This window comes from Mustela lutreola, chromosome 16, assembly GCF_030435805.1.
Source record: "Mustela lutreola isolate mMusLut2 chromosome 16, mMusLut2.pri, whole genome shotgun sequence".
Lineage (NCBI taxonomy): Eukaryota > Metazoa > Chordata > Mammalia > Carnivora > Mustelidae > Mustela > Mustela lutreola.
The window spans coordinates 53,837,534-53,864,116 of NC_081305.1; the positions used below are offsets into that span (position 1 = coordinate 53,837,534).

The 26,583-nt window shown below is 42.5% G+C and overlaps 1 long non-coding RNA gene and 1 pseudogene across 2 annotated transcripts; both read left to right on the top strand.

The window, feature by feature from the left end:
- Nucleotides 1-5,175: 5,175 nt before the first annotated feature.
- LOC131817410 (uncharacterized) lies at nucleotides 5,176-11,801 on the top strand. 2 transcript variants are annotated; one of them, XR_009348502.1, is made up of 4 exons: nucleotides 5,176-5,243; nucleotides 7,136-7,313; nucleotides 11,289-11,415; nucleotides 11,715-11,801. It is a non-coding gene; the product is annotated as an uncharacterized LOC131817410 (long non-coding RNA). The 2 variants fall into 2 exon arrangements; XR_009348503.1 differs by lacking the exon at nucleotides 5,176-5,243 and adding an exon at nucleotides 6,513-6,542.
- Nucleotides 11,802-12,149: 348 nt separating this feature from the next.
- LOC131817712 (zinc finger protein 84-like) lies at nucleotides 12,150-25,236 on the top strand (annotated as a pseudogene).
- The last annotated feature ends 1,347 nt before the right edge of the window (nucleotides 25,237-26,583 follow it).

Sequence of the window (26,583 nt, forward strand, 5' to 3'; positions counted from 1 at the left end):
AATAAAGAAAAATATAAAAGAAAAAATATATATATATTGGATAAACTAGTTAAAAAAGAAAAGGGTAAAAGTTTAAAAAACTTCTAGCAGAAGAAGAGAAAAAAATGAAAAAGAAAAAAATTAAATTAACTGCAAAACTAAAAAAATCACAGGGAGAAAGCCATGAGTTCCGTGATTTGCTTTCTCCTCCTCTGGAATTCTGCTGCTCTCCTTGGTATTGAAACCGCACTCCTTGGTAGGTGAACTTGGTCTTGGCTGGATTTCTTGTTGATCTTCTGGGGGAGGGGCCTGCTGTAGTGATTCTCAAGTGTCTTTGCCCCAGGCGGAATTGCACCGCTCTTACCTGGGGCAGGCTGAATAATCCGCTCAGGTTTGCTTTCAGGAGCTTTTGTTATGTGAGCACTTTCCGTAGAGTTCTGGAGGACAGGGATACAAATGGCGGCCTCCTGGTCTCCGGCCCGGAGGAGCCGAGAGCCCAGGCCCCACTACTCAGTTCGCCCTCAGATAACAGCGCCCAGTTACTCCCGTCAGCCTGACCTCCGGCCGAGCTCCGAGCTCACCAACCCTGCGACTGGTTCAAGGTAACCCCCGAGCTGGGAGCTTAATGTCGGCTCTGTCTCTGTAGCCAGCTTTCCCGTTCCAATCCCTGCAAGCTCTGTGACACTCAGACACCCCCTATACTTCTGTGACCCTGCGGGACCTGAGGCCACGCTGACTCCGCGTGGGCTTCGCCCCAGTTTAGCCTCTGGAGCGATGTCCTTCAGCGGAACAGACTTTTAAAAGTCCCGATTTTGTGCTCTGTTGCTCCGCTGCTTGCCGGGAGCTGGCCCCTCCCCCCGTGGTCTATCTTCCCGTCGCTTTGGATTCACTTCTCCAGTCCTACCTTTCAGAAAGTGGTGGTTTTTCTGTTTCCAGAATTACAGTTCTTCTTCTCTTCCATCTGCGATGAATTTGCAGGTGTTTGCAATCTTTAGATAAGCTATCTAGCTGATCTCCTGCTAGCTGAAGTAGTCTCAGCCTGTTACTTCTCCGCCATCTTGACTCCTGTAAGCTAAACAATTTGAGGTAAACTTCAGAGAAGTTACACAGTAGCTTCTTTCATCGATCTTATTATTTTGTGGGTATATTAGCAAGACCCCACGGCACATGATTAAACAACTGGAAAATGGGATTGATTCCCCTACAATTGTATAACTTAACTAACACCTTGTTTGTGGCTGGGATAATGAAATTGCCTAAAAGCCAGCCTCTCGCACTCCATAGGATTAACTATGGACTTGTGGAGATAATGGATGACCCCACTTTCTTTATGATTGGATGGGATGATGCATGGGGAACTCCCCTTATCTCGAACAAGTTTTCTCCCACTTGCCAGTGATCCTCTATAATCAGGATATTGTTAAGGCTGGAACACTCAAAGGGCTACTTAATGGTTTCATCCCTTAGTGATATTTATCCTAGAAGCCACCTCTGTTGAGGTGCAATTGCAAACAGATGCTTTAGCTAAGTATAGAACAGTCCTCATAAAAGGAGCCTTAAAGCTCACTATGGAACAGCCCCTAACTAATGAGTTCACATCAGGTCCAGATTTGTCTTAGAATTCAAAGGCCACCAATGAATGATGAAGGCCGACTAAATAAACACTGGGCTACACTAACAGATATGCCAGAAATAATACTTAAGTTTTAACTTTAAACCTACTTACCTGTATGCCTGAACCTGACCACTGTACTTCTTTCTCTATAGAGCAAAACCGTTCAGAGGTTATTGATCTTGCTTACTCTATTTGGCCAGATTTTAGATGCCCCTGTTAAAAATACGAATGACAGTTTACTGATGACAGTAGTTTTCATAGAAAGAATAAGAAAAGCTAGGTATACTATAGTGCTCACTAGCACTTTTCAATTGCCAAAGCCTAAAAACATTAACACTGACTCCAAATATGCCTTCCTGGTACTACATGCCCATGGAGCTACTTGGAAGGAAAGGGGATTGCTGTCAAGCCATAACTCCCCAATCAAATATGGGTCTAAATTACAAGACCCTCCATATGGCTGTACTAAGGATGGCGTATATCAAATCTAGGATACATATTTGTGTTTCATACCCTCATCCATTGGACAGCTCACTCAAAAGGCAGTTTTATGCTGGGAACAAAAGAATCATACGTATGATACTTGGGCAAATAACACACGGTATCGAGGATTGCTATCATTAGAAATGTGTTCCCAAATAATAGTACTCCAGGCTACTGAAGGTTTTGCTACTGATTGGGTAAGGTGACCTGGCATGAGATGGTCAGCTCCAAACAGAACCCACTGGATATGAGGAACCAACCTGTGGCCCTGGCTTCCTCCAGGGTGGATTCGCTGTACTTTAGGATTTGCCTGGATTCATGGGTGCATTACTAAAACCATTACCACTCCAGTTAATCTCCCCAATTTAAAACAAAGATAGACACGATTGGGTTTTAAATGGTATGATCACTTAACATCCATTTTTGTTCCATCTGCAGGACTAGAGGATGTCATGTGGCATGTAGAAGCCCTTAGTAAATATACTACAAAGGCACTCAGTGATTCACTAAATAGCCTCTCCCTACTTAATACCGAAGTCTCAGATACGCAAGGCAGTCCTACAAAATAGGATGTCCTGACAGCAGCACAGGGTGGCACATGCACAGTTATCAAAGCAGAATGTTGTGTGTACATCCCAGACTACCACAAAACTGTCACAGAACTAATAAAGTATATGAATGCCCAGATTAAGGCTCTACAAGATCCTTCTCTTAGTGATTGGTTAAGTTCCTGGTTTGGAGGAGGACTATGGCCAACAATTAAATCTCCTTTTCAGACTTCTCATTTTCATTGCCTTATTAATCTTAGTTATGTTGCTTTGTTCATTGTTTCTCTACCTGGTACCAAGACTCCATTGCTGCAATGACTTCAGCGACAGAAGATCCTGACCACGCAGAGACACACTTCTTCACTGTCAGCGCTGGATTCAGCTGCCTCTGCTTGTCATAACTCCTTATACATCCCTCAACTGATCAATGTTGACCCGAGTAGGTAGAGACAGCTCTATGCCCCTATTCAGCAGGAAGTAGTTAAAGAAGATGAGATCTTCAACCACCTTAAAGATTTAAGGGTCAAAATTGTTCAGGGGGGAATGATGAGGGAGCACCGGGCTGGCCGAAGACAAAGCAAAAGCTGGCGCCTTGCACCCCCCTCTCCATCCGCTCCCCCTCTGTCATATGTGTAGCATCCCTCAGGCAGCCCTGACTGCCACGAACAATAAGCAAATAGTTAACTTAGTCCATTGAGCATCTACCTTCAGCTTGGGTCTTGATTCCAGGGTCCTGGGATTGAGTCTGCAGGATTGAGCCTGCTTCTACCTCTCCCTCTGCCTGCTGCTGCCCATGCTCATGCGTGCACTCTCTGTCAAATAAATAAATAAAATCTTTTTAAAAACAAGATTTTATTTATTTAAGAGGAGAGGGCCAGAGGAAGAGGGAAAGCGTATCTGAAACCAAGAGTTGGACAACTGACCAACTGTGCCACCCAGGTGCACATGACATAAGATTTCTGTTCACCCCTAATATGGGCAAAGATTAAAAGATTCATGAGATAGTGAAGAAATAGGCATTCTGAAAGAGTTGGCCTTTTTTCCCCCATGGGAAAAAAAAAGCTGTTAGGGTCGAGAAGACCTCAACCTAGGGAGGCGCAAAGGAACGACACCAAGGCAGCTCTTTCTACAACAGCACGGGCTTTATTGTTCCAGCATGCTGGGGCTCTGCAACATACCCGAAGATCAGGCAGAGGCTGAGAGTCCTGATCAAGGGGAGCATATGGTTTTTATGCATTTTTTAGACAAAGGCTTGTCACAAAGCCACGATCACAGTGACCTCTTTACACAGTTACGGTTCCTGGTATGCTCTGCACAGTTTACATTTTTCAGTTAGCCATATCTTACCGTCCGGGTACTGCTGGGGTCAGGCTGCTGTGAAACTAGGACAAAACAGTTCTCTTCTTTGTTAACCACAAGCATAATTCAAGGACACAGCAGAGCAGTTACAGAAAAGCAAGTTAGAAGAAGCCCCACACAATTTAACTCTTTCAACTCTGGATCTCTTCAAAGCCAGAGTAATATTTAGGTCCATCAATAATTTTTGATATGGGTCACAAAGGCAAAAGAAAAAAATTAAATTTCCTTAAATCTTACATCCACTGATAAGTCCTTGAAACAGGCAGAGTGACCTTCCTCCAGGAACTCAACTGCCTCAATGTTAATACGTTGGTAAGAGCAAACTTAGCTCAACAGTATCCCAACCTCCAGGACCCTGTAAGTCTCCTTTAACTTCTAAAAACTTTGGAAACTTCCTTTACCTCTACCCTCCAAGATGTGTATTAGCAGTCATCTGCCAAGCATATGGCCTGCTGATATACAACTGAAGGGCCTCGCTGAAGCAGGAGAATGAAGTTCTTGTCTCACAGGGTCGAAGAATGAATCTCACAAAGGAACGTGAGTAAAATGATTAAAAGTGTTATTAAGTAAAGATATAGGGAAAGCTCTCAAGAGTGAGAGGGGTCCTGATTTGCCAATGTGGGCCTCCACCAACAATTTTTCTTTAGAACTGACCAGGAGCTTGTGGTCTTATCATTCTTGTAATGCCTTGTTTTGAGTAAGGACTGGTGATAACATCTTTAATGGCTTATTTCTTCTTTGGCATCTGGTTATTCTTTGTTGGTCACAATGTGAATATAATAAAAAGATGTCACCTAACCACCACCACCAAGCCTAGCAAGAAGACAACTTTTCCTTAAACTAAATTAGTTTACTCTGTGCCTACTGCCTTTGTCGTACTACATCGGCTCTTCGAAACTCTATACCGTTCTCTATGAGCACTCCCTAAGGTTGCTCCAATGGTTTCCACTCCTTGAAGGACGACTCCCTTTCGTGTACGGACATGTCCCCCTATTTCAAGATGGCCACGCCCGCTGTAAAATTTCGCTGCTTGGTATGCACCGCCGGCAAAGCAGAGGCAACCCGCCGTTGGCCTTGGCGCGCCTTCGGCATCCATAGAAACGGGAGCATGCGCACCGCCCTTTGTGTCGCTCACAACTGACGTAAGCGGACTAGTACTGTTCTCCCGGGCAGAAAAACCAGTTGTATAACCGGTCTCCCAATATGGCGGCTCCCTTATGAATTGGCCAACTGGGAGCCGCCATAATCTGTTTCACAAGGTCTTTGTCTAAAAGACCGGAAGCGGAGCGGAATCATTGTCTGTAGAACGCCCCCGAGGTGGTGGTTTGGCCCGCAGACGTTAAACTTAACTTTGTGAGGTGGAACAATAGCTGAATTGATGGGCCGTGGCTCTTTCCACTCACCCAACTATTGCACGAAGGCTCTATTAAGAGGTCTCAGTTTCGCCTTCTGGCAGCAGAATGAGGTTGAGTGAGGTTTGTGGAGATTTGGAGTTAACGATAGGGGAGGCTTGGGTTGTCTGTGCAAGAAGTAAGCCGTTATGGGATGGGAGATGCATTCTGTGATTGAGGGAGCAGGGCAGTCAGAATGGTGTGCAGGCCTGGGGATGGTCAGGGAGATATTAGGGCTTGGGGAATTGCTTTGTAGAAAAGTTCAGTGACTGGGACGGTCTTGGAGGCAAATCAGATAGTGGCATTACCGAGACAGTGGGTCAGTGATTTGGATGCGCTTGGGAAAGATCATTGATAGGGGCATCTTTCAGGTTAAGGTCACTGATTGAGGACGAATGATGGGAGGTCAGTGTTTGGGGTGTTCATGAAGGAACTCAGGAATGTGGGTGTCTTTGAGGGTGTCAGTGCCTGAAAAGGAATTATGGGGAAGATTAGTACTTAGGAGGGCCTTGAGGGGCATGTCAGCAATTTGAGCATTCTTGGAGGTCAGTGACTGAAGAATCCTTGGAACATGTCACTTATCGGGATGTTCCTGGAAAGGTTTTACTAATGCCAGTGTCCATGGTGGGAATATTCATGGTGTTTGGAAGCTGGGGTTCAGTGATTGAGACATCTTTTGGTATAGTTTAGTGTGTGGGTTGTTTTGGTTTTGTTTTTTTGTTTTGTTTTTTTTTTTTTTTTAAAGAGATTTGAGCGCAATTAGATCACAAAGGGAGAGGTAGAAGCAGTTTTTGGGTTGAGAGCCCAACTTGGTGCTTGATTCCAGGACCCACTTAACCCACTGAGCCACCCAGGTGCCCCTAGTTGCCTGCTTTTGATGTCCTTTGCTTAAGTTGGTGTTTGGGATGTACTTGGAGTGAGGGATCAGTGATTGATCTTTGGGGGTGGTCAGTGAATGGGGTAGCTTCTAGGGAGTTCAGTGCTTGGGGCAGCTTCCTTTCTTGTCTTTGAGGGTCTCCAATAATAGGTTATTTTATTTTCTATTTTCAGGTAAATATAAAAGCTAATTTTAAAAAATCTTTCCTTTCTTTACTGAACTCTTATTTCTAATGTAATTACTAATTGATTCTAGTAGGTTTTCTAGGTAAGCAGTTAGAACACCTGCAGGTAAGTTTAACTCAGAGAAAAGAACATGGAGTTTGGATTTGAGCAGACCTAAGATTTTTATCCATATTCTGCCACTTTACCATGTGAACTTGAGCAAGTTTCTCACCCTGAGACTCTTTTCCCTTTGTTAAACAAAAACAAAAAATAAACTGCCCTAAGTGCTTATACACTTAAAGATCACACAGTATATACCCAAGACAGGTTAGCAAGCAGTATCCCAGTATTTATACCTGTTTCTCTGGATTTTTTAGGCTTTTAAAAATTTCTCTCACTGGACATTTCCCCCCTATTTCTTTGTAATGGTCTTTCTCTAAGTGCAGATTTAGTTTTGAGTACAGTTTTGGTAAAATTACATAATTTAATGACAGCTTTGTTTCTTCTTATAATCATGTTTATTGAAAAATAAGTCATCAGGTAATACACATTACTTTTTTCCTTAAACTATCATATTAACCTACCACCTAAGGAAAACATAATTTTAGATGTATATATATATGCATTTGTGTGTATCTAAAATACACATAGACATACAAATAAGGACTCAAACAACTCATAAAAATCTGTTAGACTCATGCAATTTCTGTAATCTCCAGGTCCTGGCTTCCTGGGATAAAATAGTTCTATGAGGAAAAAAGTGAAGGTACGAAGATCAGCACTGCATCCTTATCCAGAGACCTTGAACTAGAGATTCAGAATAGAGCCCAGAATCAACAACAGAGCAGATATTAGATTTTCTGATGGTATATATAAGGACTCCAGAAAATGTCTCAAGTGAGTTTATTTGTATATTTGTTTTCTACTAGGACTTCACGTGGGTTTGAGAAGGCTTAATAATACACATATTTTAAAAATCTATTTATTCAATATTTATGAGGACTACTTTATACCAGATACAGCATAGAGAGATGTCAGAATTTAGGGGGAAAAATTAACAAAGGATCAACTTCACAGCCAAATTGCAATGAGAATATGTAAATCATATGTTTATACAAATTATTTTAAGTAGAACATAAATTATAACCCAAAAGATTTTTTTTTTAAGATTTTATTTATTTGACAGAGAGATCACAGGTAGGCAGAGAGGGAGAAGCAGGCTCCCTGCTGAGCAGAGAGTCCAGTGTGGGGCTCCAGGACCCTGAGACCATGACCTGAGCCAAAGGCAGAGGCTTAACCCACTAAGCCACCCAGGTGCCCTAACCCACAAGGTTCTAAATAGTTAATAAAATTGAGCAACAAACTTGTGTTTACTGTTCCACATCCCACTTACCTATTGCTGCCTATCAGATCACCCTGAGGTTGGTGGTATGCATTTATTTTTATTTTTTTAAAGATTTTATTAATTTTTTTGACAGACACAGTGAGAGGGAACACAAGCAGGGGAAGTGGGAGAGGGCAAGAGACTTATTGCTGACCAGGGAGCCCAATGTGGGGCTCGATCCCAGGACCCTGGGATCATGACCCGAGCAGAAGGCAGAAACAACAGCTGAGCTGCCCAGGTATCCCTGCATTTATTTTTTGTCATTCTCATGGAGATTGAGTGGGTCAGGAAGTAAGACAGGGCCCTAAGGTGGTATCTTACATATTCGTGGGTTCCCAAGACCACCCTCGGGTTCAGTGATTTGGTAGAACTCCTCAAGAGTACTCAGAAACATTGTTACACTCACAATTAGAGTTTATTAAGCAAAAGCAAAAAGGTACATAAGGCCCAATCCAGGAGATACCAGGCAGAAACTTTCACTTATTCTTTCTGGATGGAGTCATTGTGAACAGTGTTGGATTTTCCCAGCAGTGACTTGTAACAACACATTTTCAGTATTGCTAATCAGGGAAGCTCACTCAACTCTTTGTTTATAGGGTTTTTATTTGGGTTGGAGACATAGGCAACACTGACTATATGAATGGCTGATTTAAGTCACCAGCCCTTTCAGAAGTAAAGCTGCCATGGTATGCCCCAAGTCTCCCACCATAAGCCACACTGATAGTACGAATTATCTGGTGTAGCCCAAGGCTCTCAGGTAAAGCTATTTCTAGGGCTTAGAGGTTAGTTCCTATCAACAGGTAAGCACCAAACCTTGCTTTGGCTTGTGCAGGGTGTGGACAATGCACATTGCTGTGTTAATCCTTTTTGCACAGTTTTTCTCCTCACCATGTCTGAAACCTCAGCTGGGAAGACTCAAAGGTTGGGGAATGGAATCATCTGAAGGCTTCTTTTTTCCTATTTCTGTTTTCCAAGATGACGTGACTCAAAAACTAGACAGCTGAGGCGCCTGACGAGTATTTATGCATGGCTTCCCTTTGTGGCTTGGGCTTCTCACAGCATGATGCTAGATTCTAAGAGAACCAGACTGAAATTACAGGCCTTTTCTGCCTTAGCTTCAGACATTATTCTACTGCATCATTTTTGTTACAAGCAAGTCCCTAAGACAAACTAGATTCAAGGGGAGGGGAACAGGCTCCACCTCTTGATGGGAGAGTGACAAGATCACATTGCAGAAGGTTTTGGAATGGGACATACTGTTGTGGTCATCCTTGGGAAATAACAATCATCTCCCACCTGGCCGTCAATAAAAACTCGTTGGCGATTTGCCTTAAGGAGAAAGCTCCTCAGAAAAGTAGATCATTCCTATCATGTAAGTAGGAAGAAATGTTTCTGGTAGGTTATTAGTGAGACTGTTCAATGCTCAGTTCCCTCTATAGCAAACCACCAAAAAAGTGGTTTATTCCCAGAAAAGCCCGTGGTGTTATATCAAAGCCAAACTCAGTGATCAGAGTGCTTTAGAGTTTCAAAACCGTGTAGCTCAAGTCCCAGGCTCCTGGAGCTCTGACTTTATCCGGGGATAACACCTAGATTATCAAGAAAAAGGGATGGATTCTAAGACCATCATCATTTGTTCTTCCACCAACAGCCCTCAAAATTGTTATTTTTTTAAATCAGTGGTTTTCCATTCGGATGATTTTTATCTGCCCAGGGGACATTCAACAGGGTCCAGAGGTATTTTTTATTATCAGAACTGCTAACAGTATCTTCTAGTAAATAGAGGCCAGGGATGCTGCTAAACATCCCACAACACACAATACAGGCCTCCACTGTGGAAAGTTATCCAGCCCAAAATATCAGTAGGGTTGAGGTTGAGAAACCCCAATTTATATTAGTGAGCACTTCCAAGTTACATCTATTAGCAAAGTCTTAGAATATTTCCTTCATAATCTCAGTTCATAATCCATTTCTTCTATTTTAAAAAAATTCCCCCCAAATTAAAAAATTTTATATTCTAATTGCATTAGTAAAGCTTAAAGTATTCTGTGTCGAAATTTCAAATAGTACAGAAGTTTCTAGAGCTAAGCACTTAAGTTCCCCATTAATCCTTTTCACCATCCTCAGGATAAACTATACAAAAACTTAGGTGTAGCCTTTTGACTTCCTCTGTCAGCATTTACATACGTGTCTATGAATTTGTATATATTTGTGTTGTGGATCCTTGGGCCACCCTCAGTTTCAATGATTCTCTAAAAGAACTCAAAAAAAGCTTTTACAGTTACAGATGATTATACTGAAAAGATACATATTAAAATCAACAAAGGCAAAAGACACAGAGTAGAGTCAGGAGAGACCAGGCATGTTTCCAGTTGTCCTCACCCAGCAGAGTGGCTTGAATAGCATTTCATTCTCCCAGCGATAAGTGTGTAACAAGGTGGCAACACAGGTGGGAAGTGTTGCCATCCAGGGAAGTTCACATGCACCTTGGTGTCCAGGGCTTTATTGGGAGTCAGTCAACACAGGCATTCAGCATACATGACTGACCTCAGCTATTCAGTCTCCAAAATTCAAACTGGAAGAGCACCCAAGGCCTCGGGAATGTGAAAACACCTGTAGCAGGCTGGATGTTACAGTGCTTCAGAGGTTATCTCCAGGACCAAATCAAGGGCCGGTTCTCCTGAAGACAGGCCTTTCCTTGGAGTGTGCAGAGCTTGGGCAACCCAGGCCTGCTAAGTCAACCCTTTACCACACAGAACCTAATACTCACAGTCATAATTTATGGACTTTTCTATAACTTACTAAGTACACTTAACCCAGTACCTTGGAAGTCTATCCCTATCAACATTTAAGTAACAAAAATAGTAAGTGAAAAAATGTTTGAGTGCTTATTCGTGCACTCTACCTGCTCTAAATTCAGTCATGATTTCACAACTTCGGAAGAAACCTATTTGCAGTGTTTTAAATGCTCATGGCTTTTATTGTGCAATCATTCAAGTTACTTCTTTCTTGAATTCCATTTCCCTCTCTGAAGTTCAGCTGTTGTGTTTTTTCTCCTCCCCACTGGTGCCCACATGGTATATGTTTGTTTCCTGCCCTATGTAAATGTATGTAAATGTACTCTCATGTACTTACATTCTTCTCTCTGCAAGCTAGTATGTTCCTTCAAGGTAGGAGAGAATCATATAAAAAGGAGTATCTAGTCCAGTGTCTGACTATAGGTGCATTCACACAGATTGTAGATGGTTCCTGGATTGTGAAATTTGAGGATGTTCTGTTTCTCTTTTGTGAAAGAGTGAACATGTACACAATGAATGATTAGAAGCACAAAGGATATTTTAATTAAAAAAATTAGTTTTTCCTTCAAAGTATAATGCAACACTAATTATACAGAAAGCAGTCAAATGACTGACCATAGGAAAATTATATTATATTTCAAGTATTAACCAGTGATAATCCCTTTAGGAATGAATAGGAATGTTCTGTTTCAGGGATCACTGTCATTCAAGGATGTGGCTATGGTTTTCACGTGGGAGGAGTGGCAGCTACTGGACCGTGTTCAGAAAATCCTGTATCAAGATGTGATGTTGGAAAATTATAGCAACCTAGTATCAGTGGGTAAGCAGAGCTTTCCCAGGGTAATGTAGGCAATCAGTTGCCTTTCCTTTCTCAGTGATGAAATGTGTGCAGCCTTTTAAGTACCTTACTGTTTTGAACTTGAGTTTCATACATCATAGATTTTAGTACCTTTTGGTACTAAACTCCAACAGAGTGCTTTTCTTTCACTCCCAGTTAAAGGTCTTTATTTGGCTAAGATCCAATTGTTCAGGCCCTTCAATATAACTTTCCCCATTTTTCAGAGGTACTATTGTCTAAGTATTTGGTTCCATGGATCCACTATAATTTTCCTTGAGTAGGGTATCAAGTTACCAAAGCAGATGCATTCTACCAGTTGGAACGTGGAACACAATGGATAACAGAGGAAGAAATCCAGAGTCAGACTCATCCAGGTGAGTGAAAAACCAACCCTGTGGCATAAATAGAAGTAAACTCCTGTTTGGTCAGAAACAGGGAGGCATCTAAGCTCTGAGTGTGACAGCATGGGGGACATAAGTTCCCACATATATTAATACTGTTTCTACTTTTTTTTTTAAATTTTTTTAAATAGTAGGCTCCATGCCCAGGGTAGAACCCAACACAGGGCTTCCATTCACAACCCTGAGATCAAGATTTGCGCTGAGATCAAGAGTCGGACACAACCAACTGAGCCACCTAGGCTCTGCTTGATTCCACTTTTTAATCTCTCCATATTGGGATTCTTTTGTTTCATCTTTAAAAGAACACATTTCGGGGAGTACGTGGCTGACTCATTCGGTAGATTGTGTTTAGGGCTGTGAGTTCAAGCCCCATGTTGGGCATGGAGCCTACTTAAGGAAAAAAAAAAAAAAAGGAGTTCTCAAAAAAATAAAATACATTTCTTTTTTATGTATATGAATCTAATCCCATTCTATTAATCTTGGAATTTGTTCTCCTAATCTTTCTCCCTGGCATCCTCAGTTTATCTGCCTTCTCCTATCCATCCCCATGGTTATAGCTCTCTTTTCTAACACACTCAGCATTCATAAATTGTCCCTCGTCTCCACATTCTATAGTTTCTTCCATTTTTTTCCTCTTGCCACTTAGAAATATCTCAGACTTTCACTGTATCCCCACCCTCATTTACTCTTCATCCTTTGTTATGGAATCCCATTCCTTCTAGTTCATGGTCATTGTGGCTCTCCTTTATAGAAGACACCTGGCAAGTTGATTGTCATACAGACAGGCACCAAGAAAATCAAGTCAACCTTAGAACTATGGAGAGTCACCACAAAAATAATGCATTTAGAAAAGTATTGTCTCTGAGGCTATACTTTGATGTCCCTTTAGCACAAAGATCCCGTACATTTGACATACTTGGGAAACATTTGAAATCTAATATAGAGTACATTATTCAGAATACAAGCTATGCAAGAAATGAAGTTGAATTTAATGGATATGATGGCTATGATGAAATATTTCTTTATGCTAAGCATGAGAAAATTCATACTGGAGAAAAATACAATGAATATAATAAGCACTTAAAGGTTTTCAGCCATAAGCCACAGCTTATTAAACACTGGAAAACTCAAACAGGAGAGAAACAGTGTAACTGCTGTGACTGTGGGAAAGCCTTTTCCCAGAAGTCAAACCTCATTAAGCATCAGTGAACACACACCAGAGAGAAACCCTATGGTTGCAGCAGGTATGAGAAAGCCTTCAGTCGGAAATCCCATCTCATTTTACACCAGAGAACCCATACAGGAGAGAAACGTATGGATGCAATAAATGTGGGAAAGCTTTTACTGATAAGTCATGCCTTAATAAACATCAGAGAACTCACACAGGAGAGAGACGGTTTGAATGTTGTATATGTCAAAAGCTTCAGCGATAAGTCACAACACATTGCACATCAAAGGACTCATACAGGAGAGAAGCCCTACAGATGTGGTGAGTGTGAGAAAAGCTTCAGCAACAAGTTACAGCTCATTATTCATCAGAGATCTCACACAGGAGAGAAACCCTATGGCTGTGATGAATGTGGGAAAACATTCCCCCTTAAGTTTAGCCTCATTTTACATAAAAAATCTCACACGGGAAAAACCTTAAGGATGCAATGAATGTGGAAAAGCCTTCATCCAGATATCTGAGCTCATTAGACATCAGAGAACACACACAGGAGAGAAACCTTATCATTGCAGTGAATGCGGGAAGGGCGTTAGTGTAAAGTCACTCCTCAGTACTCACTGGAGAACACATACGGGAGAGAAACCCTACGGGTGCAGTGAATGTGGAAAAACGTTCTCCATCAAGTTTAGCCTCATCCTACACCAAAGAACACATACAGGTGAGAAACATTATGAATGCAGTCAGTGTCAGAAAGCTTTCACCCAAAAGTCACACTTCAGTATTCATCAGAGGTATCACACCGGAGAGAAGCCTTATGAATGCAGTGAATGCCACAAAGCCTTCAGCCGGAAATCCTATCTCCTTATTCATCAGAGAATTCACTCAGGAGAGAAACCTTATGAATGCCTCCAGTGTGGGAAAACTTTCACAAGTTTAGCCTTATTATTCATCAGAGAATCCATACAGGAGAGAAACTCTATGGATGCAGTGAATGTGGGAAAACATTTCCTATCAAGTTTAGCCTTGTTTTGCATCAGAAGACACATACAGGAGAGCAACCCCATGAATGCAGTGAAATGTCAGAAATCTTTCACCCAGAAGTCACATCTTACTATACATCAGAGAACTCACACAGGAGAGAAAGCTTATGAATGCAGTCAGTGTTGGAAAACTTTCTCCCACAAATTCAGCCTCATTTTACATCAGAAAACTCACAGGGGAGAGAAATCATGAATGAAGTAAATATCCAGAAGCTGTCATTGAAAGTGAATAACTGATTATACCAGAGTTTACATACCTTAAGACTACAGATGGGGACACAACTCCCCCAACCCCAGACTCACACCTCATTGCTTATAAGGGAATGGTACTGGGGGGAGCCTGGGAGGCTCATTAAGTGTCTGCCTTTGGCTCAGGTCATGATCCCGAGGTCCTGGGGTTGAGCCCTGTATCAAGCGCCATGCTTCTCCCTCTCCCACTTCCCCTGCTTGTGTTCCCTCTCTCACTGCCTTTCTGTCAAATAAATTTTAAAGAGAGAGAGAGAGAAAATGGTACTGGGTAGAATTTCAAACAGGAGAAAATACCTTCCTCCATATATGTCAACTGAATGTAGCCAGAGGGAATGAATAGGAGAGAACATCTGTGTGTGTCTGAATTGACGGTGAGGATGTTGTTGGCATGAAATCCAGCTACACTGATAACAGAGACTTGACACTGAGGAAAAAATTCTATACTTGAATGAATCTGAGGTATCATCTTATGGTTATCATTTTATGAGGGTTGTCATTTCCTGTAGCTGTGACATAGTAAGCAGCATTATGACAAATTTTAAGTATGTAAATAAATATACTTGCAGAAAACAAAGCAAATATTTTATCAGAACTATGTAATATGTGTTTTCTTCTATTTTTATTATTAAAATGATTGTTCATAATTGGGAATTGCATGTGTTAGCATAGCAATTGTGACTCCGTAGTACCCGTACTTCAGAGTACACAACACTTGCCAATAGAAGAATCTGTATTGAATCTTTATATCATTACAGTGCTATATAAGTTGTAGTTGAACTACAAGGTTCATTATTTTAGCAAGAAATCTTAATAACATACTGAATATCTCCTGTCACCCATTTCCTGGTATTCGTAAATGGGCCTGGAACGTTCCTTGAGTAAAATGTTTTTTCATCGATTCCAAGATAGAATTTTCTTTCCCCACAGAATTAACAGTGAAGTTAGAATGCAACACACAGTTGGTGACTTGACAGGTTTAAATGGAGAATTCAGTACATAAAATAATGGTGTATCACACAATCAAAGGTATCGTGGGTTGGATGAAATACAGTGGAAATATCTGTAATAAAGAATTTTTTTCTTTTAAATCGATCAGATATTTAGGGTTTGAAGAGAAAGAGTATTCACAAGTTTTATACCCTTTTGAATTCTTAACAGTTTCCAAGATTATCCCTGATATCAGAGGACAGAAATTAAATACTAGCTTTGGTTCTGGTACTGCTTGATTGGACAATGTAACTTGTTCCGATAGTCAAATAAAGTAGGCTTCTATTTCCCCTATACTGTACAAGGTATGCTTCCCTCTCAAAGAGCTTATGTGAAACTTTAGAGCTGTTTTTATGAATCCCTCTCTGGAATATGGCCGCAAAATCTCATAAATTATTTTTCTTAAATGGGGATTAAACTCTTAAGATACAATGAGCTTGGTTTTATTTTTGCAAAAGTAGGTTTCCTTTTCAAGCACATTGGTTTACATTAACATGGGGAAATTGCAACTCTAGCAGGCACCCAGTTTAAGGTGGTTCAATGTATTGGACATGACTCCATGACTTATAGTAACATGAGACTCTGGTAAAGACAAAAGCTACAATATAGCCTGAGAAACAATAAAACACAGGTAAACGTTAAGGTGTTCTGTAACATGCAGGCACAGATTCCAGGGACCTTTTTTAGTCACAGAACACCATCTGTCTCCAAATCATAAGCCACCAACATGTATGTGTGAAATATCTCAGTTTCAGAGAACTCAAGGCACGAGATTACTCAGGGGTCTTTTATACTTACAAGTCACATAGCCAAAACCAGGCTTTGTGAAGAGGGGCAAATCATCCATCTCCATGTTTTCAATAAGCAATGTAGATTAGCTGGTATTGTCCTACATTAAGCAATACAAAACTGCATGAGAGGGGAAAAACAAAACAAGAAGGGCTAAGAATAATCCCAAGGACACTGAGAGACTTCCTATCCCAAACCCAGAGTTTTGAAAGTCTTGGGGGTTTGAAGGGTGATAGTGAAATGTCACCTACAGTATGATGTAATGGTTAGCAAAATGAATGCTACTGTTCTACTGTCTGCATTTTCAAAGGATTTGTTCAAGAATGAGTGGAAACTCCATTGTAAAGCCTGAATGTAAAGCCTGGGAAGTTGACAAGAGCACTGCTCTTTTGAAGACAAGATTCTTACCTATGAACAGTAAAAGCATATTTTTGAATGAGTTTTCACTGACCTTGACCCTCATGAGCTCCCACCCCAAACCACTTTCCAACAAGAAAGTCACTGTGCCTATAGGGGTTAAGTTCTCCCCCCCCCCCCCTTTGTCGCTCTCGGCCTGCAAGAACGACACGGAGACACGCGTGGAGGCAAACTTCTTTAATGGCTTCTTTTTATCTTCTTCCCCCTCTGGCGCAGCACAACACGCAGCTCCCGCCGCCCCGCTCGGGTGCCGCCGCCCCTCGGCGCCCGCCGCCACCGCTGCCACCGCCGCCGCCGCCGCCTAACCGGAACTGCGCCGCCGCCATGGTCCGGGCTGCGGCCCCCTCCGGCCAGCGCAGCTCGGCGTGGCCTGGCTCCCGCAGGCCCGCCCCTCTACAAGTCCATTCAAGCATATATACACCGGCAGCTTAGCCCGCCTAGCCAATCACCGCAGTGCTCATGCACCTCCCACGTGAGTGGACCTAAATGAACAGCCAATCATATTCAGTCCCTTACAGCTCTTATTGTAGGCCTCCTGTACTGGCTCCCGACATCTCCCCCTTTTTTATTTATTTATAATGGCTGAGATCGTGCCTGTCTTAGGTTGCCAATCCTCAGCACACATGCTTACCCGTCATCGGGTACTCTCCCTGGTCGAAGAGCCCCTGTCTTAGGTTGCTATGGTGTGGGATCAGTCTTACCCGTCTTTGACTACCGATCTAGCATACTTAGCCATATCTGGGGGGAGGTACCAGCTTCAAGAGCCATCATGGCTTGAACCATGAGGTGTTATTGTCGTTGATTGCGACGGACACGGCCACACACCCAACGTAACATTAGTATGTTAGCTGTGATTAAGAGAACAGCCATGGCACCAAGTCCGGCCCACTGTTTGAGGAACGAAACAGATTGCTGTAACATTTTTTTTCCACTCACTAACAGGTGCAATAGTTACTTTGGTAGAATATATGGATTTAATTTGAGCTCGTAATTGCCTAGTTAAATTTTGAAATTGACGGTTCCAGGTACCATTAAGCATTCTTCCCAATTGTCTAGAGAGGTTAGCTGCTAAGGATAAGTTGTTATGAGCTATAGGGGTGATAAAAGTCCAGCCATATTATGTATGCATCCTATTGACACAATTGACTCTAGGATATCAAGTTGTTCCTGTACAAAATCAACCCTTTGGTTCACAATAAGGATCCCAGCATGCAAATGTCCGTTAATTTGTTCTTGCGTACCCAATGCTTCAGCGACCATTCCTGTGACGTTGTTGAGCGTGGCGGCTGTCTGTACCGAGGTTGTCAACGCTACCGTGGCAGCAGTAGCAGTGGCGGCGGATGCTGCGATAGCTGCAATAATGGCTGCTGTTATTCCAAAGTCTCGTTTATGTCGAAGCAGCACCGGCAGGTTGTCGGGGTTCACCTGTACTGGCATCGGGATATACGTCGGTATCTTGGCTATTACTGCCGAGTCTCCCACTGTGGCGTTCCAACATTCTGATAGCAGACAATTCTGGGACTCACAAGAGAGACTAGATGACTTGTTAATAGTAGAAGCATTAAAAACTATGAAGAGAAAGGGAGCTCTAACACAGACGGGCGTTCATGAGTAACTTATGTGCTTAGCTGAGGTGCAATTGCAAGTAACATTTGTTTCAAATTGAGAGCCTACGTGATAGTTGTACGTACAGTTACGCCATGTAGACCCATTAATAAAGTGAAGGCTTTCCAAGCCTGTACATGCCTGTGCAGCGTTGCAGAGCAGCCACCTATCTAGAAGGTGAGCTGACGCGCCTTGCCCCAGGTCTTGGTAGGTATAATTATAGCCAAAAAAGGTGGAGTTCCCACCCAAACTCCTGAGAGGCTACTATGGCAGCCACTGGAGCGGTGCAGCTCGCACAATAGCAGGCCTTGGTGCAGCAAGGTTTATACAGAGGAGGCCCCTCGTAAGGTGGCGCTGTTGGGGCTGGGCGCATGGGCACAGGATCTAAGTTATCTACCACTTCCGTCTCTGTTTGTAACTGCGCCATAGCTCCTTCTTTCACTTTTAATTTCAGCTGCGCCATAACTTTCCCCTGCATTTTGAGCTGCGCCATAGCCTTCTTTAGCTTTTCCTCCTTTTTTGCAAGCTCCTTTTGCATCTTGCTCACCTTTTGGCTTTTGGGCGATTTCCCTCCTCTGCTCCTTTCCAAAAACCAGGGAGCCGTTTGTCCCACTTCTCTCAAAAACAAACAAGCTGTTTTATTTTTTAAAGGAGTACCAATTGCTTTAAGGATATCAGAAAGTGGCCCCAGCATTTTATATGTGGCCATCTCGTTTCCCATACCGGAAAGCTTTACTCTCGTCCTTATCCTAGGAACTTTGCAGCCATCTTGTTTCCCATCCCGGAAAGCTTTCTATGCTCGTCCTCAACTTGAGGAACTTTCCCTGTCACTAGACAGAAATAAGTGCACTCTTTACCTGATCGTTGCCTAACTCCACGCGTCTCTTCTGCACGAGTTCCCGTGTTTCGGCACCACTTGTCGCTCTCGGCCTGCAAGAACGACACGGAGACACGCGTGGAGGCAAACTTCTTTAATGGCTTCTTTTTATCTTCTTCCCCCTCTGGCGCAGCACAGCACGCAGCTCCCGCCGCCCCGCTCGCGTGCCGCCGCCGCCGCCACCTCCAGGGCCGCTCGCCGCCCCTCGGCGCCCGCCGCCACCTCTGCCACCGCCGCCGCCGCCTAACCGGAACTGCGCCGCCGCCATGGTCCGGGCTGCGGCCCCCTCCAGCCAGCGCAGCTTGGCGCGGCCTGGCTCCCGCAGGCCCGCCCCTCTACAAGTCCATTCAAGCATATATACACCGGCAGCTTAGCCCGCCTATCCAATCACTGCAGTGCTCATGCACCTCCCACGTGAGTGGACCTAAATGAACAGCCAATCATATTCAGTCCCTTACAGCTCTTATAGTAGGCCTCCTGTACTGGCTCCCGACACCCCTTCCCTTGCCATGTTGAAAACATTAAAGGGGATCTCCTCAGGGCACCTGACTGGTTCAGTCAGTGGAGCAAGCAACCTGATATTGGGGTTATAAGTTCGAGTCCCATGCTGGGTGTGGAGATTACTTAAAAATACAACTTAAAAAAAAAAAAAAAGGCATCTCCATAGAGGAAGAACCTCCCCACTTCAAAGGCGGGAAACATGTGACTCATCTTTCCTCATCCTTGCCCACTGTCAGCCAAACCCTATTTGCAAGGAAGTAACTGCTATCCTATAATGAGGGTTAGTAAAGCCAACTCTCTTCAAGTTAAATTTTAATTCTAAACCTAAACTTTCATCAATATCTACATGATCATCAATATCTATGAATACATGATGCATCAATATCTACATGATCCTTTCACAGGATCTACCTCTTAACAAACTCACTGGTAATCATTTGATGTAAGATTTCACTATGATGTAAGATTGGTAGCTCCTGATCATATTGCTGACCCCATCACTTAACCTCCTTACAAGCCACGGCTTGCCTGGGGTGCAAGGGAAGTATAACAATGAGAAAAGACTACTTTGGTTATGGTATCTTTATCTCTTTTTGCCTTGTGTGGAGTTGGTGCAAAAACATGTCAAGACCATGTTAAAAAGAATCAAGTTTTCCATGATTTCTTCTCACTACATGGTACAGGCCCCTTTAAGTTCAGTTCCCCATCCTATCATAATAGGTAACAACCCTAAAACCGGCAGTGAGTCTTCAGGAGATCTGGCATATTGAAGAAATACCTATAAAGGGCTTATCTGGTGATGGTCTTGTGGACCGTTGAGTGGATTCAGGTGCTCTTGGTATTTTGACATCAAGACTTGTCCTACAATGAGCATCAGATTATATAAACTCAAGGATCACTGGTTTACTTTAAAATCCAGTGATCACAAAAATAATCTTGATGAGATGAAGCCATGTTGTGATGCTGGATAATGGGTACACAGGAATTAAGGATTTTTTAAAAAGATCTATTTTATTTATTTTAAAAAAATTTTTAAAGATTTTTTTTTAAAGATTTATTTATTTACTTTAGAGAGCAGGGAGGGACAGAGGGAGAGAATCTTCAGGTAGACTTCCTGCTGAGCTTGGAGCCCAATGCAGAGCTTGATCTCTCTCTCTCTCTCTCTCTCTCTCTCTTTTTTTTTTTTTAAGATTTTATTTATTTATTTGACAGAGATCACAAGTAGGCAGAGAGAGAGAGAGGAAGGGAAGCAGGCTCCCTGCTGAGTGAGAGCCTGATGCGGGCTGGGAAGTCAGGAGTTCTATAATGGAGATTCTAAGTTAGATGTGCTTGTTAGTGTCCAAGCAGAGCTTTCTGCTACAGTCTGATGTATCTGGGAAGTTCAGGGAGAAGTTAAATGTGGAGATAGAAATCTGGATCAGATGAGATCTTCTGGGGAATCGATCCAGATAAAGAAAACAAAGAGTTTTGGACAATTAGGGATCAACAGATGAGTGTGTAACAAAATGGTAGGGAGAGAGAACATGATAAACAAGTGTTTGATTAAAGACAAAGTCATAGGGGCACCTGGGTGGCTCAGTGGGTTAAAGCCTCTGCCTTCGGCTCAGGTCGTGATTCCAGGGTCCTGGGATCGAGCCCCGCATCCGGTTCTCTGCTCAGCGGGGAGCCTGCTTCCCCCACCCCCCTTCTTTGCCTGCCTGCCTACTTGTGGTCTCTGTCAAATAAAATCTTCCCAAAAAAAGGATCTCAAAAATAAAATATTAAAAAAAATCTTAAAAAAAAAGAAGACAAAGCCATAAACATTGTATTGAGAGTTGCTGATACATCAATTAAGATAAGAACTCAGGAGGGATGCCTGGGTGGCTCAGTTGGTTAAGCAGCTGCCTTCGGCTCAGGTCATGATCCCAGCGTCCTGGGATGGAGTCCCACATCGGGCTCCTTGCTCGGCAGGGAGCCTGCTTCTCCCTCTGCCTCTGCCTGCCTCTCTGTCTGCCTGTGCTCGCTCACTCTCTCTCCGTCTCTGACAAATAAATAAAAATCTTTAAAAAAAAAAAAAAGATAAGAACTCAGGGATAAGGATGTCATTTTTTGTTTGTTCTTCCAAATAACAGATTCTTTCACTTTTCTTTCTATGCTACACAAAAACAGAATATTCCCTTCCTTCGCTGAATTCCCATTATACTTTGTGAACTAGTTGCTCCTAAAGATACTGTATCTTTATGATGTCGAGATAACTAGAGTTCCACTCTTGAGTCAAGGGCCTGTTTTTCATTCCCCCTTGTGCAAGAATAAAATACAACTCGGTCATCCATTTACTTCTTCATCAAGTGACTGTACAGCGAAGTTGGGGAGAGACCACACTTTTCCATCTGTATCTGTCAAGCTATTTCTTAAATGCCAGGTTTTTATTGAAGGGATTTTCAATATAATCTTACCAATGTTGCTTCCTTGGAAAGTCTGGTTTTATTAGCATTGGTTGAGGGCCTGGACATGTCTTTATGCAAAGCTCCCCAAGAGTGCTATTGTGACCCTCGCTGATGAACTGCAGTCCTAACACACAGTAAAAGAGACTGAAGTTAGTGGGAAACACAGAAATGTTTATCTACAGCCATTCTTCAAAACACATCTAGATTTCTTCGAATTTTCATTTCCTTTGCTTGAGGAAGCAAAGGAAGCCATAAACATTTGCAGCTGCCTACTTTATTGTTTTTGTGTGTTTATTCCTTTTTTTTTTTTTTAAGATTTTATTTATTTGACAGAAATCACAAGTAGGGAAAGAGGCAGGCAGAGAGGGAGGAGGAAGCAGACTCCCTGCTGAGCAGAGAGCCCGATTCGGGGCTCCATCCCAGGACCCTGGAATCATGACCTGAGCTGAAGGCAGAGGCTTTAACCCACTGAGCCACCCAGGCGCCCCTCTTGCATGTTTATTCTGTTTCTCTTTCCACCCCAAGAATATGACTTCAGTGATGATAAAGAGTATTTTTGTGTTTCTCTAACACTAGCACTATGCCTGGTATATAGTAGTAGCCAGCGAAGAAGGATGTACTGAATGAGTGAATTGTGTCTGTCTGTATCCCTTCAGGCTTTTTGATCTGATGCTGCCAGTGACTCCCTTGTATTTTACTGTCTCCAATGCCCTACTAATAAAGCAGACAAATCTTGATTAATTGTGAATTAACCGTTTTACACTGATAGCTGTCATCTTTTGATTTGTTTTATATTATTGTGTTTTTGAACATTTCCAACAAATAAGGAATTAGTGTTTAACAAGTACAGTGTTTTTCAGTTGGGGAAAATGAAAATGTTCTAGAGATGAATAGTGACGGCTGCACCACAACGTGAATTTACTTAATGACACAGAACTGTACACTTAAAAATGGTTAAAATGCGGGCGCCTGGGTGGCTCAGTGGGTTAAGCCGCTGCCTTCGGCTCAGGTCATGATCTCAGAGTCCTGGGATCGAGTCCCGCATCGGGCTCTCTGCTCAGCAGAGAGCCTGCTTCCCTCTCTCTCTCTCTGCCTGCCTCTCCATCTACTTGTGATTTCTCTCTGTCAAATAAATAAATAAAATATTTAAAAAAAAAATGGTTAAAATGGTAAATTTTATCTTACATGTATTTAATTATAAATCTAAAAGGGTTTTGTTTTGTTTTGTTTTTTACTATTTCTATTTATTTATTTAGAGAGGGAGAGAGAGGGGAGGTGGGCAAGGGATAGAATCTTAAGCAGGCTCCATGTCCAGGGTGGATCCCAACATGGAGCTCAGTCTCACAACTCTGAGATCATGACCTGAGCCAAAATCAAGAGTTGGATGCTTAACCAACTGAGCCACCCAGGCATCCCCCCAATTTTTTTTTTTAAGAGCTAAGGAATATACAGATATAGATATAGATATACTTGGCATTTCTTTTAGGTTGATATCTTAGGTTTTCCCTTAAAAGCCAGCTATCCCACGGTGTATATATATATATATATATATATATATATATATATATATATATATATTTTTTTTTTTTTTAGATTTATTTATTGTAAAGAGCACACAAGAGAGCAAGGGTAGGGAAGCAGGGGCAGAAGGAGAGACAGTCTTTTTCTTTTTTAAAAAATAAATTTATTTTAGAGAGAGAGCATGTGTGCACAGGGGGAGTGGAGGAGAGGGACAGAAAAGCTGACTCCCCGCTCAGCGCAGAGCCTGGTGAAGGGCTTGATCTCACAACCCTGAGATCATGACATGAGCCAAAATCAACAGACTCGTAACCACCCAGGCACCCCAGGGAGAGAGGGTCTTAAGCAAACTCCACACTTAGCATGGAGCCCCACATGGGGCTTAATCTCACAGCCCTGAGATCACTGCCTGGCTTGAAACCAAGAGCTGGACACTTAACCAACTGTGCTACCCAGGTGCCCCCTCCCAACATACTTTTGGAGTTTTATTCCATATCATGGTCACAGAAGGATTCACTGTTCTCCTCCTTCCTAGAAATTCAGAAAGCTGATGATCATCTGCCTCAGCACTTATAAAACCCAAAAGTGCCAAAGAGGACAGAACAGTGTTATGAACTGAACATATGTGGAAATATTGTTTATCAGAGCAAAAATCTTTTTCCTTTCAGGCCAAACCATGAAAGGTTTTATTTACATGGAAAAACTTTGAAGTCACACTTAGATTTAGTCGACCGAAGTAGAAGCTGTGACATAAAAGAGCCTGCTGGGTATAGCAGAGATGGGAGATCCTTTCTCTGTGCTAATCGCAAGCAAACTCATACTGAAATTAAAGTCCACGAAAGTAGAAGACCGATCAGCACTAAGTCACAAGTCATTAAACATCCTCAAATACACAAAATAGAGAAAGCCCATGAATGTACTGAATGTGGGAAAGCCTTCTTCAAGAAGTCTCAGTTCACAGAACATAAGAGAATTCATACAGAAAAGAAACCCCATGCATGTAGTGTATGTGGGAGAACCTTTTCCAAGAAGTTCAAGCTCACTGAACATCAGCGAACTCACAAAGGAAAGAAAACCTATGAGTGCTGTGAGTGTGGGAAAACCTTCCTCAGGAAATTTCAGCTTACTGAACACCAGAAGACTCATACAGGAAATAAACCACATGGATGCAGTGTATGTGGGAAGGCCTTCTCCAGAAAGTTCAAGCTAACTGAACATCAGAGAACTCATACAGGAGAGAAACCTTATGAATGTACTGAACGTGAAAAGCCTTCTGCAGAAAGGCAGAGCTCATTATACATCAGATAAATGAAAGAGGAGAAAGGCCCCATCAATGCAATGAGAATGGGAAAGGTTTCTCCGGAAAAATCACAACTCATTCTACATCAGAAAACCCACACAAGAGAGAAATCTTATATATGTAGTGAATGTGGAAGAGGCACAATCTCCTTATACATCGGCAAACTCACACTGGAGAGAAACCCTATGGATGCACTGGATGTGATAAGGCCTTCAGCCAGAAGGCATGTCTCATAGCACATCAGCGATTTCATAAAGGAAAGAGTCCTTTTGTACGTACCGAATGTGAAAAATCTGTTCACAGAAGTCAGGACTCACTAAACATCAGAGAATTCACACGGGAGATAAACCCTTTAAATGCAGTAACTGTGGCAAAGCCTTCACTACACAGACAATGCTCACTGTCCATCCAAGAACTCATACAGGAGAGAGACCCTATATGCATGCAATGAGTGTGGGAGAACTTTCTCCCACATGCCATGCCTTGTTAAACATGAGAGAATACACACAAGAGAGAAATATGTAAATTCAGTGAAGGTTAAATATTCTTCCATCGAGGGTCACAGCTTATTAAATACTAGTGAATTCATGTAGGAGAAAAGCCCCGTTAATACAGTGACCGTGCAGATGCCTTCTATGACCCCTCAGACTTCATCAAACATCAGTGGGCTCCTCACAGATAGGAATGCAGTCACAGTGGGACAACCAGTTGTCAGATGTACACCCTCAGGAAATAACGGAGAGTCTGTACAGGAAAGAAGTCATGAATGCAGTGAAGGTGGTCATGCCTTCACTTCAGTGGTCAATTACATCTTATTTTATGTCCCAAAAAACACACAGGAAAAAACTGGTACATTCAATTTGGAAAAGCCTTGAGCAATAATGTCAAGCTGATTATATGGTTATACATAAACAGAAAACCTATGAATACAGAGGCTAGGAAAGCTGTTTTTTGGAAGACAGACCCTGTCTGTCATCAGTGATCACCACAGATCATCAGTGAGCTTATATTGAGTAGAAATATGACAGTGGAAAAGTCCTTACCCTGGATGTGTCAGTTCATGCTAGAAGGCAGTGAATGTGGCAGGGTTTTCAGTGGTACATTCTGCCTCATCCATTAGCAGATGAAATCACAGAAAAAAATGCCGTTAATGCACTAATTGTGGGATACCTTTAACAAAAACTAAAGTTTCCACCCAACAAGGCTTGTGAAAATGAGGAATGTTTGAGAGCTATATGTACCTTTTTCAACTTGATCTGTATATATTTTTTAAAGATTTTATTTATTTATTTGACAGAGAGAAATCACAAGTAGATGGAGAGGCAGGCAAAGAGAGAGAGAGAGGGAAGCAGGCTCCCCGCTGAGCAGAGAGCCCAACGCGGGACTCGATCCCAGGACCCTGAGATCATGACCTGGGCCGAAGGCAGCGGCTTAACCCACTGAGCCACCCAGGCGCCCCAATCTGTATATATTTTTTAAAGATTTATTTATTTATTTTACAGACAGAAATCACAAGGAGGCAGAGAGGCAGAAGAGAGAGGAGGAAGCAGGCTCCCCGCTGAGCAGAGAGCCCGATGTGGGGCTCGATCCCAGGACCCCGGGATCATGACCTGAGCGGAAGGCAGTCTTTAATCCACTGAGCCACCCAGGCGCCCCCAAATTGACCTGTATACTGTGTGACACACCTGATGGGCATTTTCAGACAGGATACCTTGAACCACATTCCCAATTACCATGTTTTTGTTTTTGTTTTTAAGATTTTATTTATTTGTCAGAGAGAGAGGGAGCAAGCACACAGGCAGACAGAGTGGCATGCAGAGTCAGAGAGAGAAGCAGGCTCCCTGCCGAGCAAGGAGCCCGATGTGGGACTCC